The 19,214-nt window shown below is 39.2% G+C and overlaps 1 long non-coding RNA gene across 2 annotated transcripts in view; it reads left to right on the top strand.

Moving 5' to 3' along the window:
• LOC102546921 (uncharacterized) overlaps window positions 1-16,759 on the top strand; it is a 62,920-nt gene extending 46,161 nt beyond the window's left edge. Inside the window, exons 7-8 of one of the 2 annotated variants that reach the window (XR_010058624.1) lie at window positions 9,046-9,118; window positions 12,146-16,759. This is a non-coding gene — a long non-coding RNA (uncharacterized LOC102546921). The remainder of the gene's footprint in view (window positions 1-9,045; window positions 9,119-12,145) is intronic. The other variant, XR_010058625.1, reaches the window with a different exon arrangement.
• Window positions 16,760-19,214: the final 2,455 nt, after the last annotated feature.

Genomic DNA, 19,214 nt, shown 5'->3' with positions numbered 1-19,214 from the left:
TGGCCACTTCAGATTCCATATTCCCACCATTAGGAGTCTCAGCTAAAATCACCCTTATAGACTCTTGGGAGCCTCCCCAATCTCAGGTCTCTGGCACATTCTAGAGATGCCTTCACTCCCCCTACGCTAGCCATCAATTTCCATTCATTCTCCTAGCTGTCTGGCTCTCTCTTCTCACTCTCCTCACACCTGATCCTCAACCTCTCTCATTCCCCTCCATATCCAGCTGACTGAAACAGACGTAGAGACCCATAGGCAAACATTGGACAGAGCACAGAGGGTCCTTGGAAAAGTTGGAGGAAGGACTGAGGGCCCTGGAGGGATAGGAACTCTACATGAAGTAACAGAGTCTACTAACTTGGACCTTTGGTGACTCTCAGAGACTGAACTACCAACCAAAGAGCATACATGGACTGGACTAGGCAACTACCCCTACTTCACACATAAGTAGCAGATGTGCAGTTAGGTCTTCATGTGGGTTCTCCAACAACTGGAGTAGGGTTGTCCCTAAAGTTGTTGATTGTCTATGGAATCTATTCCCCTGTCTGAGCTGTCTTGTCTGGCCTCTGTGGGAGAGGATTCACCTAGCCCTGCAGAGACTTGATCGGCCAGGATCAGAGAATATGGTGTGTGTGTGTGTGTGTGTGTGTGTGTGTGTGTGTGTGTGTGTGTGAGAGAGAGAGAGAGAGAGAGAGAGAGAGAGAGAGAGAGAGAGAGAGGCATTACCCTCTTAGAGGAGAAGGGAATGGAGGAATGGGTGAGGGACTGTATGATGGGGGACGGCAAGAGGAGTTGGGTACTAATCTGGATGTAAAATGAAAAATAGCCGTTCAGATTAAAATAGAAGTCCTTGAAGAGAAAAGGAAAAAACCTATTAAAGAAATCTATAAAAGCACAAATTAATAGTACACGGAAGTAAATAAAACCATGAAGAATAAGTGAATAAGACCTGAAAGTGGAAATAAAATCAATGAAGAAAACCTAAACTGAATCTGAAAATGAAAAATTTAGAAACTTCGACAGGAACCTCAGGAAGCAAGCCTTGCTATCAGAATACAAGGGATGGGAGAGAGAATCTCAGACCCTGAAGATAAGATACAAGAAATAAATGCATTGGACAAAAGAAATGTTAAATCTGTAAAGCTTATTGCATATACACCCAGTAAAAGTCAGGAAATTGAGGACACTATGAAAATACCAAACATATGACTATTAGTAATAAAGGAAGAAGAAGAAACCCAGATAAAAGGAACAGAAAAATATTTTCCAATATTTTTCTAACTTTTAGAAGAAAAACATTTCTAATCTAAAGAAGGGGTGCTTATTAAGGTACATGAAGCATACAGAACAATAAGTGGACTAGACCAGAAAAGAAAGTCCTCTTTGTATACAATAATCAACATGCTGAGAGTGCAGCACAAAGACAACATTAAAAGCTGCAAGGAAAAGCAAGTAACATAAGGACAGACTTGTTATAATAACCTGACTTCTCAATGGAGATTCTAAAAGCCATAAGGTCCTGGACATATGAGCTACAAACTCTAAGAGACCACAGATGCCAGCCAAGGCTACTATATCCATCAAAACTTTCAATCAATATACATGGAGAAAATAAGATGATAAAGTCAAATTTAAGCACTATCTATAGAAAGCCAAATTTAAGCACTATATACAGAAGGTGCTAGAAGGAAAACTCCAAACTAAAAAGGCTAACCACACCCAAGAAAACAAGAGGGATAAGTAATTTCAGAACAGCAAATCAAAAGAAAAGGAAAAGGAAACCACATCACTACCACAAAATAACAATAATCAACAATTAGGGCTCACTGACACTCTTAACATCAATGGTCTCACCCCCTAATAAACAAACACAGATTAACAGAGTGGATGTGAAAATAGGATCCTTCCTTCTGTACATCCAGGAAACATACCTGTAACATCCAAGATAGACATCACCTGAGCATAAAAGGATGGAAAAATGTATTCCAAGAAAATTATGATTAAAATCATGATGATATAGCCATTTCATATCTGACAAATTAGCCTTCAAACTGATACTAATCAGAAGATATAGGGAAGGACATTCCATACTCATCAAAAAACTCCACCAAAAATGATATTGTAATCCTAAATAGCTATATATCAAAATAAGGGCACCACATTTATAAGAGAAAAACTACTACACCTCAATTCTCATATTGACCCTCATACAATGATAGTGGGAGACTTCAATACCAAACTCTCATCAAAAGTCAGGTCATCCAGACAAAAATTAAACAGAGAAATGTAGCTAACTGATATTATAAACCAAATGGACCAAACATGTTTACAGAACATTTCATCCAAACACAAAACCTTCTCCATAGCTCATGGAAGGTCTCCAAATTGACCACAAGTTTCAAGAGAGACAAGAAAATTGAAATAACTTGTAGGGGGAGGTACTGAGACTAAGGTCTGGTTTCCTAATTGGTTCTTGTTTTGTTCAGTAAAGGAGGCCTGAAGCCAATTGTTGAGAAGAAGGCACACATGGGACTTATGAGTCCCGGGAGGAAAAGGAGACAGAGGGAAAAAGAAAGGGGGCTTTTTGGCCAGGCTTTGGAAAAAGCAGCACATAGTTATCATATAAGTTCTTGGGGAAGCTATAACCAGAGGCCTCTGCCACTGGTTGATAGCGAAGGAGGTTTTGAGATTTGTATACAATAGATAATTTTTTTACTTTTAATATTAATTTATTTATTCCCTTTACATACATCCCAATATTAGCCCCTCTCATACAGATCCTCCCTCCACTCCTTCCTCCCCTTCTCCTCTGAGAAGGGGAAAATTCCCAGGTATCACCCCTCCTAGCACATGAGGTCATAGAAGGACTAGGTGCTTCCTCTTCCACTGAGACCAGACAATGCAGCCCAGTTATGGAAATAGACTCCACAAGCAGGCAAGAGATTCAGGGACATCCCTGGCTCAAGCTGTTGGGGACTCCTCAAGTAGACAAAGCTGCACATTTGCTACATATGTGCAAGCCTAGGTCCAGCCCATGCTTGTTTGCTGCTTGGTGCTTCAGTCTCTAGGAGCCCCAAAGGTTCCAGGTTAGTTGACTCTGTTGGTCTTCCTGTGGAGTTTCTGTCTTCTTTGGTCCCTCAATCCTTCCCACAACTTTCCCACAAGATTTTCCTAGCTCCGTCTAATGTTTGGCTATGGATCTCTGCATGTGTTTCCACTGCCGGCTGGGTAGAGCCTCTCAGAGGACAATTATGCTAGGCTACTGTCTGCAAGCGTAACAGTATCATTAGTAGTGTCAGGGATAGGTCTGGTCCATGAGATGGGTCTGAAGTTGGGCCAGTTTTTGGTTGGCTATTCTCTTTTTCTTTGTGTTGGTTGTCTTTGTTCCTGCACATCTTGAAGGTGAAAGGTTTTGTGGGTAGGTTTCCTTATCCCTTTACTGAGAATCCTGCCTATTAGAGGAAGTAGCCACTATAGAACCTGTATCCCCAATTGCTGGGAGTCTCAGCTGGAGTCACTTCTGTAGACATACTGGGGCCTCCCTACCCTCTATCCTAGGTCTCTGACACATCATAAAGATGCCACCCTCTCCCCGGATAATTTTCTTAATACATATCGCTTGCCAAAATTAAATCAAGATCAGATAAGCAATTTAAACAGACCTGTGAATAGAAGCAGTTCTTAAAAATCTACTAAGAAAAAAAAATGAAGAAGCACAGGGCCAGATGGGTTTTGCATAGACTTCTACTAGACTTTGAAGAAAAGCTAATGCTAATACTCTTCAAAATATACTACAAAATAGAATCAGAAAGAATATTTCCCAATTTGTTTAATGGGGCCATACATACTCTTATTTCTAAACCACGTACAGGTCCAACAAGGAAATAAAAATACTTTCCCTTATGAACATAGATGTAAAAATTCTCAATAAAATACTTGCAAACTGAATAAAAAAAATGTTAAAAAGAATCATCCATTACAATTAAGTAGGCTTCATACCAGAGATGGAGGAGTGGTTCAACATATATACATATATCAAAAATGTAATCTATGACATAAACAAATTAGAAGACAAAATAATCACATAATCATGTTATTAGATGCAGAAAAAAACTTTGACAAAATCCAACACTTATTCATGCTGAACCTCCAGGACAGATTAGAGATACAAGGAACATAACTCACCATAGTAAAGGCAGGTTATAATAAGCTCCCAGTCAATATCAATTTAAGTGGAAAGACCACTTAAAGCAATTCCGTTAAAATCAGGAACAAAGGGTTGTCTACTTTCTTCATATCTATTTAATATAATACATGAAGTCTTAGTTAGAGCACTAAGACCACTGAAGGAGACCAAGAGGATAAAAATTGGAAAGAAGGAAATCAAAGTACTTTATTTGCAGATGATATGACAGTATATATAAGTGAACTAAAAAAAATTACATTGGGAAACCCTACAGTTAATAAAAACTTTCAGCAAAGTAGATAAATACAAAATTAACACAAAATCAATAGCCCTCTTATATACAAAAGACAAATGGACTGAGAAAGAAATCAGGGAAACCCTTTACAATAGCCTCAATAAATATAAAATCTCTTGGTGTTAACTCTAACCAAGCAAATGACAAACTCTAACCAAGCAAGTGACAGTCTTGCATGATAAAACCTTTCAGACATTGAAGAAAGAAATTGAAGATTTCAGAAGACAGAGTGACCTTTCATGCTAATGGATCAGGATTATTTGTAAAACCTGCCATTCTAACCAATGAAATACTCATTAAAATTCCAACAGAACCTGAAAGGACAATTTTAGCTTCATGTGGACACACACACACACACACACACACACACACACACACACACACACAAAAACACACACACACCAGGATAGCTGAAACAATCTTGAATAATAATAGAACTGTTGGAGATATCACCATCCTGACCTCAAGCAGTACTACAGAGTTATTAGTAATTCAAACAGCATGTTGTTGGCGTGAAAACAGACAAGTTAAACAAGGGAATAAAACTGAAGAAAAATACATACATCCTTATACCCATAGGTACCTGATTTTTTGACAAAGCCGCCAGAAATACACATGGGGAAAAAGACAGCATCTTTAACAAATGTTGCTGATAAAACTAAATGACATTTAGAAGAATCACCTTGTACTAAACTCAACTTGAAAAACCAACAAAGACCTCAACATAAAATGAGATACAGTAAATTTGACAGAAGAGAAAGTAGGGAATATCCTTGAATGCATTGGCACAAGAGAAGGCTTTCTGAGCAGAATGCCATTAGTGCGGGCACCAAGATCAACAATTAATGCTTGGAACCTCATGAAACTGAGAAACTTCTTCACAGCAAAGGACACCATCATTTGGGCAATGAAGAAGCCTACAGAATGAGAAAAGATTTTTATCAATTACACATCTGATAGAAGGCTAATATTCAAAATATATGAATAATTCAAAACTTGGATATCAAAACAACAAATTATTGAATTGGGGTACAGATCTAAATAGACACTTTGTAATAGAGGAAACTCAAATGGCTGAAAAACACTTAAAATAATTGTTCAACATTCTTAGTCATCAGGAAATTGCTAATTAAAATTACTTTGACAGTTTATCTTATACTCATGAAATTGGCTGAGCTCAATAAAACAAAAGACAGCTCGTGTTGATGAGGATGTGGAGTAAAGGAAAAAGTCATCCATTGCTGTTGAGAATGCAAAGTTCTTCAGCCACTATTGAAATCAGTGTGGCAATTCTTCAGGAAGTTGGAATTAGATCTATTCCAAGATCCAGCAATACCAGTCTTCACCATATAACTGAAGGATGTCTTATCCTACACCAGAGACATTTGCTCAACCATGTTTATTTCCACTCTTCAATATACTCAGGAATTGGAAACAACCTTGATCTTTGTTAACACATAAGTAGATAAGGAAATGTGGTACATTTAAAGAATAGAATATTACTCAGGCATTAATAAATTGAAATGTGGAATTCACAGGTATATGATTGGCAATATAAAAATACCTCGAGTGAGGAAATCCATATCTCAAATATGGCATGTAATTTATATGTGAATATTAGCTGTTTAGTCAGTGGAAACCATACTACATTTTGTAGAACCAGGTGCAGAGTAAGGAATGGGTTGGGCAGATAGATTCTACTTAGATGTTTGGGGGAAATAGAATACATGGTTATAGATAGATGGGATTAGGGTACTAGACGGGAATGGAAGGATCTAATGAGGAGAGTGATTGTAGATGGAGATAAGGGGGTACAAGGGAAGGAGAGATGGAATAGAGGGAAATACTAAAACTAAGAGCCATTTGAGTGGTAGTATGGAAGCCTACTACAGTTAAAGTTTCCATATATATATAATGTGTGTGTGTGTGTGTTTGTGTGTGTGTATGCATTTTATTTCTGTGAAGAGACACAAGGACCACAGCAACTCTTATAAAGGGAAACATTGAATTGGGATGGCTTATAATTCAATGTTTTAGTCAATTATTGTCATGGTACAAAATATGCCAATGGGCAGACAAACATGGGGATGTGAAGGAGCTGAGGTTGGTAGGCAGCACCTACTGAAACAAGGCCATCCCTCAGAATAGTGGCACTCCCTTTGGGGACCATTTTTATTCAAACTACCACAGTGATCTAAATGAACCTGTCAAATAATAGAAGAGACAGAGTCCCAACTTGACATCTCTTGTCATCAAATGAAGCTTTCCGTAAGAAAATAAGACTAAGTTATGTCTAATTGAGTTGGTGGCTAAAGGGGAGCCATGGAACCCTTAAACAACCCAGGTTATAGCCAATGCTACAGGTTGCTCTCCACAAACCGACAACTGGGCCCTATTGCTGAAGACAACACCTATGGAAGTTATTGAGCGTGGAGAAGTCTAGTTGGTAACTACATAGGGCTTTCATGCCTATGTGCTAGCATTTTTGTACAATATAAACACCAACCTAGCCCCGAAACCATCATCTACAATGGTGTGCTGTCTACAAGCTATGCCAGGGCAACGGTGACACAAAGCTTGTGGGAGCAACCAACCAACATCTGATTTGACTTAAGTCCTACTCTACAACATGGAACTTGTACTTGACACTGATTAGGTTAGATGTACCAGGACCCTAGGGGAAAACCAAAGAAGATGCTTCTAAACAAACAAACAAACAAACAAACAACAAACAAAACCCAAACAAACAAAAAGTAGCAATTAAATGACTGACTCCTAATGACATTCTTCTGTTCTCATGGATCAGTGCCTTACTCGACCGTCATCAGAAGAGCTTTCTCCTGCAGCAGAAGAGAATGAGCACACGGACCCACAGCAGATAATACGCAATGGGTGAGATACCTAGAGCGCTTCGCACTAAACAGGATGTCTCCACCAAATACCTCCTCTTAGGGCACACATCTCTTCTCTTAGGGAACCCAAAGGGAAGAGACAGAGAATGTTGGAAAAAAGGGGGCAGCTTTTTTCCTTCGGTTTGTTTTATTGTATTCTGATTTGTCTCTTGTTGTCTTATTACATTGTTAATTTATATTCCTTAATAGCATGTTTATTTTCTGTTGAGAAACATGAAAGGATATGGATCCAGATGGATCCAGGAGGAAGGGTGGGAACGAGAGGGGTAAAGGGAGGGGAAACCACAGTCAGCATTTAGTATATGGAAAAAAAAACTATTTTCAATTTAAGAAAACAAAACCACTGTATATAGAGGTGAAGTTAGAAGGTGTAGTGAGATAATTTACTGCATAACAGCAAGCGCGATGACCTCAGTTTAACCCCCGGACCCCACAGGTTTGAAAACAAGAACCAATTCCTGAAAGCTGTCCTTGGCCTTCCACGTTCGCACTGTGATATAGTCAACCCCTTACATCCACATTAACAACAAATAAATAAGAATTTAAAAAGATGTTAAATGAAAGGCAGCAGATGAAAGCAGTGGGCATTCTGATTTTCCAAATATCCTCGGCATGTATCCTAATATTCCTAACCAGGCTGATTACACATTTCCCCCCTGCTATGTCTACAGAACCTTTTTACAAATGAAAACCTGGCTTATGTGAGGCTGGAGCTTTGGGTAGGTAGGTGTTGAGGATGTGGCCTAAATGCTACTTTTATTATGCTAATTGGATCCCCAAAATTGCATGTCTGCTAGTAAGATGCTGAGGGTCCCTGTCTCTAGATGGTTTTGATTGGTAAATAAAGTTACCAGTGGCCAATGGCTGGGCAGGGAGACAGAGGCAGGACTTTTAGGATTCCTGGACAAGAGGAAGGGAGTTGGCCATACTGCCAGGAAAGGAGTAATTGCCATGCCTGAGAATTAAAGACACAGAGAGACAACCAGTATGTGAGAGCCAGGGAAGAGTGGCCCCAGGGGGCCCCTGACTGCATCTAGGGCAACAATGATGGAATATAGATTTTCGTAAGTAATAACTCAGGAATATCGGAGAGGAGGTGTTAGCCACAGGGAGGTTTGGGAGTGGCCCAGCCATTGAGTTGTTTAAGGAATATTAAAGTATAAGGCTGTGAGTGTGTCTTTTATTAAGGAACCTAGGACATTGGGGCAGATAGGGAGGAATATGTAGCTGCCGCTGGGCCAATTTGAGTAGTGATAATTGGGTTTTGCAACAGCTAGGAAAACATATAACAAAATATGATTAATGTAAACGTAAGGCATCATCCTAATCTTATGGAAACCAAGATATTCTCTCTCTGTCTCTCTCTGTCTCTCACACTCTTTCCCTATATGTATGTGTATATGTTTACATGCATACACACACATGTGAATACCAGTCTATGTATGAAGATCAGAGGAACACTTGTGGAACTCTGGCTCTCTATGTGGAATCTGGAGATTAAATATAGGTCATCCTTGAAATCAGGTAAGCATTATTTAAATAAAAATTCAAAGTATTTAAATATAAAACAACTTAAACATTAAAGAAACGAGAGTGGCAAATGTGAGAGGAGTTCGAGTTTAGTTACTTGAGGTACCCCTTTGTCATTGCAGTTAAAGATGACTATCATGCAGCTTTCCTGAAGTCCTCGAGAATGTGTTGTCAGAAGAAATTGGTGGAAGGCAGGTGAGAAATATGAAGCCAAGAGTTTGTCTCTTGAGTTAGGCATGATTAGGAGTTCCTGACTCAACCTTTCTCCTTAGGTTGAGGAATGCCTTTGATGGGATGTTTTTCCCAGTAAATGAATTTAATTGTTTTGCATTTTTATTTCTCTAGGTTTGTTTTCCCCTTGGAAACTCATTGTGGAAATACTGTATAAGCAATTGTAGATTTTTAATGACTACATTTTAAACTCACTTACAATAATAGTACATGCTTTTCTTTATAGAGATGGCTCACAAAGGTCTTACTTAACTTTTATAGGATAATTAATATTTCTTTTGATTAGAAGATAATAGATTTTTTTCAAAAGGGAAAGATCTTAGATTTAGAAAACCTAAGGGAGTGTCCTAGCCTAAGGAAATTGAAAGCTTTAGAGAATTTTGACAATTAGTGTCATTGGTCTATTTATTCATCAATCTAGAAGACTGAGGACTATAAACACACACACACACATTCATTTTATATAATAGGTCAAATTTTACAAATAGACTCCCATTTAAAAAAATATTAACCCACAATTGTCAGAAGGAAATGCAGGGACAAAGAGTGGAGCAGAGACTGAAGGAAAGGCCATCCAGAGACTGCCTCACCTGGGAATCCATCCCATCTGCAGACACCAAACCCAGACACTATTGCTAATGCCAAGAAGTCCTTGCTGACAGGAGCCTGGCATAGCTGTTCCCTGAGAGGCTCTGCCAGAGCCTGACAAATACAGATGTGGATGCTTGCAGACAGCCATCGGACTAAGCATGGGAACTCCAAGGGAGGAATTAGGGAAAGGACTAAAGGAGCTGAAGGGGTTTTCAACCCCATAGGAAGAGCAACAATATTGACTAACCAGAACCCCCAAAGTTTGCAGGGACTAAACCAAGAACCAAACAGTACACATGGAGGGACCCATGGCTTCATCTGCATATGTACCAGAGGATGGCCTTATCTGGCATCAGTGGGAGGGGAGCCTCTTGGTCCTGTGGAGGCTAGATGTCCCAGCATAGGCGAATGCAAGGGCAGTGAGGCAGGAGTGGGTGGGTGGGGAGCACCCTCATAGAAGCAGGGGGAGGGGAAGGCATATGGGGTTTGAGGGGAAACAGGGAACATTTGAAATGTAAATAAATAACCAATAAAAAAAGATGAATAGTACCAAAAACTTGTAATTAAAGTGGGAAGATCAATCCTGAAAAAAAAAAAGGAAAGAAAGGAAGGAGACCACAAGAAGAGAGGAAAGGGCAGGAGAGTAAAGGGGACTGTTTCAAAGAAAATGCTTGCCTTCTAACAAAGATTTTTATTTCTCTCCTGTCTCTCAAACATTGTAATTTCAAAGGAGTGCTCCAAATAGGAATAATTCTTCCTACTGTTACAGCAGTGGTTATTTGGCAAGCGATTTTTTTTGAAAAATATTAACAGAATTTGGATAAAATTTAATTAACAAGTCTCAAAACACTTCTGCAGAAATATATAAAACAGAGACTCCTTGTTGTTTGAACCAGTTAGAGCAGATCCATCTTCTAGAAAACTTCATTGTTATAAACTGAAAAATCAGACAATTCTGTCTCAGAGAATTGCATTTTGGCATTAGGAATTTAATCAGCTTTAATTATAGTTAACTGACTTACGCCCGCGTTATCTTCCCTTAAGCTTTATTCTTACGAATTCTTTACAACACACATTTTGATTTCCCCTATCTATTTCCAATTTGGAATAATCCTTTACCTTAGGACAAAATCTCCCCCCAATTTATTCTCATCTAAAAGTATTATCATTCTACGTAGAGTCAAAAGCACATAGATCAGTTATTGTTCCAAATATGTAACAAAGTAGGAATTATAATTATGCTGTAATATAATGTACTAGGCCTCTGTATTTTCTTAAGTAGGTTAAAACAGCCGGTTACCTCATTCATTTTAAATCTTTAGAGTTGTATCATAACATAGTGTTACCACAGTAAGAACTATGAAGAACTTTTTAGAAACAAAGTGTTTATTTTGTTATTAATTTCATGCATGCTGGTGTATTTCTGTGGGGTTATGTGCACAGTTCCCAGTAAAAGTCCCAGGAGATAGTATTAAATCCCTGGGGCTAGAGTTTAGAGACACTATGAGCTGCCTAATATGACTTTGAATTTTGGTCCTCTGCAAAAGCAGCACATGGCCTAACATACTTGGGGTATCTCTCTGCCCTAGGAAGAGTTTTTAAACAATGTTCATTATATTCTTTGTTACAGCAAGAAATTAAAAAGGTTTCTTCTCACAGAAATAGGATTCTATGTAATTGAAAATACCATAGACATTCCTCAGACATTGTTAATTTAAAATGTGACTTGCACAATGGTATATTAGTACACACACATACTTGGAAAGCATACATATTTTTCTATGTCTACACTTGGGATACCTGGTATCATTTTCAGGTAGGAAGCAGATGCAGCATCATCATTATGCACCAACACAGGAAATAATGGGGTGATTAGCATGTTGGCTTACAGCTGTGATCTCAGTACCTGGGAGGCTGAATCAGGAGGATTGGCATGAGTTTCTGGCCAGACTGGGATACCGTATATGACACTGTCTCAAATGGAACAAAGCAAAAATAAAGAAAATAACAACAAATCATTCAAACCAAACCCAAGAAACCCTGAAAAATAGGAGAATAGGTATTAAACAATTGTGGAAAGAAATGTTGTAGCTGTCCTTTCTCTCAGTCATAAAGGTAAAATATGGGGATGCAGACCTCCAAGTCAACAGCTCCAAGCTGAAAACTAAATAACAAGTCTCAACTTGAAGCTGTGTTAGGGATAATTCAGCAAACACAAGTGTATACCCATACTCACCAATATGTAGATATTTTTGAGGTGTTTTGACATAAAATGGCATACTGAAGAAAGCTTAATGGTCTACACTGCCACCTAGGTAAGTATTTTGGTCTTTAAAATAGCAAAGATGGCAGCAGCATTTTACTTTGTTATACATTATATTTTGTTCATCTCTTCTCTAGGTTTTTTTTTTCTTTTTTTTCTTTTTTTTGATTTTGAGACAGGGAATACTGAAGGCGGCAAGGTTTAAAGCAGCAGTGAATGAGATGGAGAAGTCGAGGATTGAAGAAATGAAAGGGACAGGGAGATGGATGGAAAACAAAAGGAGAGTTACAGCTTTGTACACATTTGAAGAAAAGAAAAGATACAAGAAGAGACAGCCTGCCCGGACAGATAATTCTATTCCTAGGAGTAGTGGGTCACTAAACAAGTCCCCAGTGCTAGACTCTTGTGTACAGAGAATACCTTGTGTATTGTACAGATGTACATCACCTGTCAATGAAAGTGTCTAGTGACCCTCCACACTCCAAGTCTATCATGAAGTTCTGACATGGAGCTTAGATTTAAATAGCAGGTGAGAAGAATGCTCAACTAAATAGATATGGCCAAGGTGTGACCCTTGTGGCCAAGGCGTAGCCCCAGTCATTGAGTCATCATTGTCTAGGTTCCAATTTCTCGTGAGGACATCTGCAACAATTTTATAACTTTAGCTTTGTCCTTTGCCTAGCATAATTTCAGGGGAAATTGTTATTTCTTTTTTTTAAATTATTTATTCTTTTCTTTTAAACAATCTAGACTTTATCCCCTCTTGGTCCACCTTCCATGGAAATTTTTATTTCTTTGTGACCATTTTTCATATGTTTGATGACAATAGAAAAGCACACACATTAAAGTATCTCTCTTTTTTAAAAGTTATTTATTGTATATAAGTACACTGTAACTGTCTTCAGACACACCAGAAAAGGGCATTGGATCTCATTACAGAAGGTTGTGAGCCACCATGTGGTTGCCGGGAATTGAACTCAGGACCTCTGGAAGAGCAGTCAGTGCTCTTAACCGCAGAGCCATCTCTCCAGCCCCAAGTATCTCTCTTAAAGTATCTTTCCTCTTGCCTAAATAGTGACAACAGATTCTGAAAAAGTGATTTCTTACTCTTACTCAGGATAGAATGTGCCAGGAGGAGGTGATCGCTACAGAACTTCACAGAAAGGACATGGCAGAAACAAACATCAATTCTGAAGCCAAATACTGAGTGGTGTAGCTGTTAAGAAATGCTGCACACCTCAGTTATAAGTCTGTTGTCTCTTACTAGCTCTTTCCTGGTGACATTGCAGACAGATAAAGCCAGCAGAAACCTGCAATCCACTCACCTGCCAGAATGCTAGTGTTATCAACACAATGAAGCTATCTGTCCTTAGAACCCAGGCAGAGATCCACCACTTTTCTATACCTGGGGGTTGGGGAGCAGTTTCTCATGTCTTGAGAGAGCAATGGGAAACCCAGAATTTTTGAGACAGGAACACCTAAGAGGTCCAGGTGCTCAAGGTCAGATGAAGGCTGAGGCAACACCTGGAATACATCTTTGAAAACACAAGGAACTAAGCGTCTGTCAGCCACCAGCCCAGACTGTTAGTTAGGGACCATATAGTGTGTGTGGTGCAGGCAGACAGGAACTGCCATAGAATTGGAATAGTGAGAAAAGTCTCCCTAGTCCTCACGATGCACTGGACAGCAACAGCTCACTGCTGGACCGGTTCATACCTGCAGAGCCTTGCCGGTAACCTAGCAACCAAAAACATTCAATTCTGCTCTGGCAGTCGCCAGACCTGGTTCAAGCCCTATATCCCATCCTCATAGGCAGGCCAACAGAAGTGACTCAAATGAAATCCTCGTTAAGGAATAGTAAAGAAAAAGGACACGGGGCCATCTCCAGAGTGCTGGTTTGGAATCAAAGAATTTAAGATCATTATTTGAAACTGTATCCCTTGCCTTTGTGATAAATATGTTTGTTGTGGGATTATTCCCTGATTTCTTAGAGTTGTTAATATATGAAGGAGTGGTGTGAGATAGCTTTTCTGTGCCTAGAGCTTTTAAAAAATGGGTAGAGAAACTTGGAAGTTTCCCAAGGAAACAGAGCTCAGAAGAATGAGTTGCCTACCGGAAGAGCTTGGAAAGTTTTACTGCTTAAGGAAAGATCGATTTTCTACCAAAGAAGTCTTCACTTACAGCACCCTTGCCTGGGGTTTTTATGATGCAGACAAACTTATCCCATACAGAGGATATAGCCATAGTTCTTTGTATAGTCATTTCCCTTTATTAGGCTGCCCCCCGACTATTGCAACCACTTCTGGCTTTGTTTCCCTTAAAAGTTTGACAGGAGATCAAACTCAGTTTATGAGGGATTAAGACCAAGGTGAGGGGAGGCTGTGGATATTTTATATTAAAGAGAGACAGGAAAAATAATCCTCTAATGTATTGTGTTTGGGTAAAACACGAGGCTGTTCAACTTTTTTATCTCGGTGACTTATCATTTTCTATGGGTCAATGACTGCTTGCAGAAAAGAGCAAATCCATATTCCCCAATGGAAAAGTTCTGATCTGAATATGAGAATGACACTGGTGTGCGCTGAGTTTTGGGTCTCCAGTTTACAGTTGGTATTTCCACGTGAAGACGGAGCAGCTACCAATTCAAACCACAGCTCCTGATACAGCCCAACGGCATAATGAAGATGCGGTGGTGACGCCCGGTACTCCTCACTGCCCAGCCTTGCCACCCATTCTTCCTGTTAAGTTTCATTCTAGATATTCTGATGAGGATTTCATGATGTGGGAGCATAAGAGGAAGTCACCTGGCTTCTGTAACAGGCAGCCAGAGGACTGTGGGAAATCAGGGCAGACGTTTCCTGTCTTCTGAGAATATGATTTTATCTGGAGAAAATCCAACCTCATCATCGCTATGGGAGGTGTGATATTCTGATTAGGTTTAGCACGAGGGGAAAAAAAGCTGACAGTTAGACCTTGAGCATAATGTAGTAACAATGAGACTCGCATTAAAGAGATATGGAGTTTCTTGTATTTAAATGGGGGAAATGCATTATCTCATTAAATTTCGCCAATGTGGGATTCATGCTTTTTTTTTTTTTATGTAAGCTGTGTGTGAGGTATTACGTGTGCATCTTTTTGCTGCAATTCTTGGGTTAAGTCTTTATCTGGTAATAAAGTACTGTTTGAATTGATGCTGTAGCTTAAAGAAGCATAGCCATCCTGTTAGGAATGGCATTTGCTAGACAGAGGGAAAGACCCAAGTACAGAAGGAAGGTGAGAGCCAGCTTGAGTCGGGGTTGGTGAGAAGGTGAATGTCTGGTTATTTATTAGCATAGCCACATTTGATATAGAAGAGATGGCATTTGGGGGTCATCAGAGGGATGACTGAAAGTCCTGGTAAGAATAAGGCAGGGAAGGAAATGGTCTGGTCCTGGCGGGAAAGGACAATAAGAAACTACACTACAAAGGATGGTTCAGGCTGCTGTGGAATCCATGTAAGAAGAAGAATCCTTGGGAGTGGGTGCATGGGTGGGAGAGCACTCTCATAGAAGCATGGGGAGGAGAATGGGATAGGGGGTTTGCTGAGGGGAAACCAGGAAAGGGGATAACATTTGAAATGTAAATAAATAAAACGTCCAGTAAAAAAAAATCAATTTCAAAATGTGAAGTCTGAAATAAAATCTAGGCTGCAGTGTGTTCTGTATGTATTCCTAAGGTGATCGGTGTAGGGTAGGGACTATGACTTCAGGCAGAATGCTTGAGTTTATTTGATTACCACAGGTTATAAGAGATGACAGGAAGTTCTGTGTGTAACCAAGCAGGGACAGCAAGACTGTGTCCCAGAACATGTAATCTCTGTGTAATAAATACCACTTTGTCTCACAAATAAGTAGTCTTTCCTTTTCATATTTGACTCATAATATTGACTGAAACTTTGCATATATCACATATTGATAAAGGCCAGTGGGTGGATTCTCATTGGGTAGTTTTTGAATAACTTTGTAATCAAGGTCCCATTTTGAAGATCTCTTTTTATGGCCCTCACTTTGTTCTGCCCCTTGGTCACCTATCTTTATTGACAGAGCTTTTTCAGTTGTGCTGGTAGGGATAAACTTGAAGATGACAATTGAAGTTTATGGTAGAAAAATGTTTATTTTTTCCTGGCTCTCTTTGGGTGCTGTTAGATATGGAAAACAGAGTCCTGGGAGAGGGTTCCCACAGCCATCAGAAGCTAGGCTTTTGTTTGCTACTTCAAATCCCAGGGACTCAAGTTTCTGCATCACAGACTTTAAATCTGCATGCTCTCCAGATGCCTATGATTAAAATTCAAAACACATCCAAATATCACATTAGTCAAGAGAGTGTAATAGTTTTGAAATATAAAAAGCAGATAAATCATGTACATATGTGTCTTAGGGCTGTGATAATAGCTACACTAATGTTTATGTCAACTCTCAAAGAAGAACAAATAGCTTACCTAATGGTGTGTGAAAAAGCATCCCCCACTGTGAACTACTGTAGGACTTGTTAATTCCCAGCACAGGCTACCTGAGGACAATGGGTCCTGAGCTCTTTGGGATGAACTAACTGATCTGTGATTCTTTTCTAATGGCAGAATAACAGTTGCTTAGGATTTCATATACTTTAATGGTGGCAAAGACCTATACTTTTATGTTGAGAATTCAAAGTCTCCACAATGAGATATCTTGGTATACAACCTTCAGAAACAAAAGATCAATCATAAGTGTCTATCTATCTATCTATCTATCTCTCTATCTATCTATCTATCTATCTATATCTATATACATTTATGTTGTATAAGGGAGTGTTATATACATTTGAGAAAAGACTTCCTTTCTGTTGATTGGATACTTTTTTTATCTTTTCCTTTTAATTGTGATATAATTGACAAATGAAAATTGTGTATACTCAAGTGATACAATTTGATGATTGTATATATGTAGTGAAGTGATTATCACAATCAAGATAATTAACAGATCCCTCACTTTACAGAGCTACTGATTGGATAATTTAATTCCATTAAATAGGCAAACTTTATTTTGAGATTCTAGGTATTTTAAAATAATTTTAAATGAGAGAATATAAATTTTGGAAGTGCTGGGAAGTTTATGTTTATAGATGTTGACTGGCTATTTATTTATTGATTGATTGATTGATTGATTGATTGAGTTACAAGTCTCAAAGGTCCACAGTATAGAATGTTACAAAGAGAAATATTCCATTTATTTTTTACAAGTGAGGGTACATGTTCCAACAAGTGGCCATGGTGTTATTAAGTTGGTCTCAGAGAGTTTCTGAGACCTCCCAGGTAAGAATCCTAATACTATATTTGTAACTTTTAATCAACTCAGAGAAAAGCTTGGCATTTTGGAAGATAATCCTTGGCATAAGCCTGCAATATCCTCTGCATTTGAAAGGTTAAAATAATTTTACTGAGAGATATCCTGGAGCCTTCACTCAGGGTCAATTTTTCAAGTGATCGCAGTTCTTTCAAAAATCAAGGTTAAACTATTCTTTTATTTCATGAAAAATCCTCTGAACTATAGAACTAAATATACAATACTGTTCTTTAATTCCTCTCTTCCCCTACCCATCTTTCACCTTCCCTTCCCTTCCTTTCCTTTCCCACCCCCACATCTCCTCCTTCTTTTCCCCCATCTTCTAGTTTTTCATCCCTGGCAGAAGACTGGGACTTTGCTCATAGACCAAGGCGTCATGTTCAATTGATTTCAAGGAATAACTTTCCTTCATTTTCATGGTTGTCTGAGGTAGGCACTGTTCACATGCAATTCTGAACATGTTTTATTGCTTCATAAACTACCAGAGCAACCTGAGTTCCAGGACTGTATATTGATCTGGGTGTAATTGCTCTGACTATGATGGTGTCTGCTAATTCTAATTTTACTTTCTGTTTTCTGTACCATATGATGGGATACACAGGACTGAGACTTACTTATGAAACAATTGATTAACAATGATTTAGAATCATTTCTGTAGCCATCATTCTGTGACAGTCATCTTCTTGAAAAGCATTATCTAAAAATGCATTTTGTTTTTAGGTTTTACAAAATCTGTGCTGATGTTCATGTTTCCCAGCATGCTCTGGATATATAGCCTCCAATCTTATCCAGTGGTAAAAATCAACTCTTTGGGAAGAACACAAACCAAGTACAACAAAGCCAAATGCCCTCACTTGTGACATTTACTCATTTCTATGGTGAGAGTGTAGTAATTTCTACCAATCAGTGGGACGTCTCTGAATCGGTAGCTGGGTAGAGATTTTCCAAGGAGTTCTAAAAACAGGTGTGATCTGGCTCTAGCGTCCACTACTCCTAACAAAAGCACTCCAACTTTGACTTTTGATTTCTTGTAGTAAGTTCTTGGAAATTCACTGCAAGACAAGATTTGCATTCAGTTTCTCAGAGTTCACTTCTGGGAATTTTGGTACTGGAACAGAGTAAGCAGGTTCCTGTTTGTCAAAAGTTTCATTTGTGCACATAGTATCATATGAAGGAACCTTAGTGTCAGCAATGTGAAGTTGGTCCTAATTGTGGTTGTTAGTCAGAGAGAGTTGTCAATTCATCATGATTGTACTGATCCGAGAATGCTGGGAAACTCTGAACCTATTTTGATAGTCACAAATGGTCACATGATGCTCTGGCCAGAGTATCTGTTATGATTCCAAAGCAGCAGTCTCTGCCTGCACCCAGAGTTGAAAGCCAGTGACCAGGAGCACTGACACACCTGAGAGCAGAGATAAAAGCACCACTTCTGCTCAGAGGGACCAGCCTTGAGTCCTCAGGACACAGGAAACCAGGAACAGTCTGGGACAGGCTCCTTCTGGTTTCAGACTGTACCCAGAGCTGACACAGTCTCACAGCTCTCTGAACCCAGATCCCCTGGGGGAGAGAACTAGACTCTCAGAAGTGCAGACAATCCTGAGAGCACAGGGGAGACCACCACATCTGCTCACATTCCTGGACCAAGAGGAGCCTGCCTGGAGTCCTATGGACATAGGAACCAAGGAGCAATCTGGGACAGGATTCTTCCTGTTTCTGTCTTCACCCAGAGCTGACCCTGTGACATGGCTCTATGTACATGGCTCTGGGAGAAAGCTGGTCTCCAAGACTACAAACACACAGGCTTACAGGAAGGTCAAGCCACTGTCAGAGATAGCAAGACCAA

The sequence above is a fragment of the Rattus norvegicus genome, chromosome 16 (assembly GCF_036323735.1).
Source record: "Rattus norvegicus strain BN/NHsdMcwi chromosome 16, GRCr8, whole genome shotgun sequence".
Lineage (NCBI taxonomy): Eukaryota > Metazoa > Chordata > Mammalia > Rodentia > Muridae > Rattus > Rattus norvegicus.
The sequence above is the reverse complement of the archived record's forward strand: the minus strand, read 5'-3'. Positions and strand labels throughout refer to the sequence as shown.